At 29.9% G+C, this 1,896-nt stretch overlaps 1 long non-coding RNA gene across 1 annotated transcript; it reads left to right on the top strand.

The window, feature by feature from the left end:
- Window positions 1-667: 667 nt before the first annotated feature.
- Window positions 668-1,330, top strand: LOC131065789 (uncharacterized). The gene is made up of 2 exons (XR_009111472.2): window positions 668-716; window positions 865-1,330. It is a non-coding gene; the product is annotated as an uncharacterized LOC131065789 (long non-coding RNA).
- The last annotated feature ends 566 nt before the right edge of the window (window positions 1,331-1,896 follow it).

Here is a 1,896-nt window from a genome sequence, read left to right as displayed (position 1 = left end):
TCATATATATATATCTACTAATTGAAGTCATTTACATCACAAATGTATATCACAAGTAGACCATTTTTTCCCTAATCTACTTTTCATACCTATGCGACATACCCATTGCACACAAAGATGTGATTGCTAGTTAAATAATAAATAAATACAAATATTAAATGATAAACACAATAAATAAAAAACTAGTAATTAATATATAAATAAAATAATAGACACAATAAATAAACAGTGGTAACACACTATAAAAATAAATGTCAATATAAATAAGATAAAATCAAATCAAATCTTGAAATAAGACCCAACATTACATTTGTCAATATTTGATTGTAGCGATTATTTCATTTGGCGTGGAGAAGCAAATTTCATCACCACAAATAATTAGTGAGAAAGCACTAACGAAGTGGAGATTGTCTTTTTTAGAAACACACAACGTGTTCTATTAGGTAATCTTGTAGTTTTTAGTTGACCTTCCACAAATAGTTCCTATAAACTACTGACATTAAAGATAAAGAGTATAAAATTCAAAAGAAGTAGGCGCACTATAAAATATGCATTCCCACGCCTGCTTCCATTCGGTTGGTGATAAGGATTCCAAATTCCATTCATCATCCACGTTTAATTTACGAAATCACCAAACTTGGAACTATAAATACAGTCCTCCCATGGCCTAATTCAAAGTATCCCAACACAAGCAAGGAATCAATCTTGTTATCAAGGTATATTCAATGGATTCTCCTCCTAAAGCATAGTTCAGTATAAATATTTTCTCCTCAGATTGATACAAACATATCTTACATAAGTGATATTTAATAGATACAGTTCGAACTGTTTGTATGTATATGATGATTGTCTTTGTTTGTGCAGATTAAGTGAGGAAAGATGGAGATGAAGAAAGTGATGATCATGATGGTGATGATGATAGTGATGATGATGAGCGTGTGTGTGGAGGGTGATCCAACATGCAGTCCAGCTGGAAGGTTCTTCTGCAACTCAGGGAGGTGCTGCAGTAAGTACAACTGGTGTGGGAGCACTGCAGACTACTGTGCAAAGAACAACTGTATTGCTCAGTGCTGGCCTGGTGTCAAATCCCTCAACTACACAACATCTCTTCTCACAATAACTAACCACACCACACCTCTCCACAATAATCCCTAGAGAAAGTGTTACAAATAACAGGAACAGTAATTTCTGTGTATGGTTTCGCTGAATCAACAAAAGGTGTTTAGTTTAAAAGTAACGTTATCATGAATAATCCCCAAGGGTGACGAATGAAGCATGCTACCTATTCGAGTATTTAGAGATAGAGAATAGTATTATACTTTTTTATGCATATTGGGTTTTCAGATGTGTTTTGTTTTATCAATCTTTTGTTCTTCTTTTTAAAAAATTTGGATAATACCAATGGCAGTGACAATCCCAATCACTTTTGAAGGTACGAAAAGTGGTCAGCTAGTAGAGAGCAGCATTTTCACCCAGAAAAAAAAAACTAAATTATGATATAAAATATTATGAGAAAGTGAACATGAAAATTTGGTAAGAATTTACAAATTTATATTATTAAAAAATTAAGGTTAAGAAAATTAAATTAAATATAAATATAAATGAAAATGATATATTATGGGTGTGTTTTTCATTATAATATTATCAATTCTCTATCAACAGTAATATCTTTTTAGGTTAAATTAGCTATTATAATACTATTGAAATAATTTATTAATATTAAGTTTGCTAGCTTTCTTATGCCTTTTTCCTTATATTATTATTCATATTATATAAATCATTACACAAAAGTATGTTTATATTTAAGTTCAAAAAATATATTTTCAAATCATGTAAATTTATTTTTTTAAATATAACTAGGTTATAATGGTGAAATATTTATGTATCTATGTCATT

The sequence above is a fragment of the Cryptomeria japonica genome, chromosome 6 (genome assembly GCF_030272615.1).
Source record: "Cryptomeria japonica chromosome 6, Sugi_1.0, whole genome shotgun sequence".
Classification (NCBI taxonomy): Eukaryota; Viridiplantae; Streptophyta; class Pinopsida; order Cupressales; family Cupressaceae; genus Cryptomeria; species Cryptomeria japonica.
This window is presented reverse-complemented; position numbering and strand designations above follow the sequence as displayed.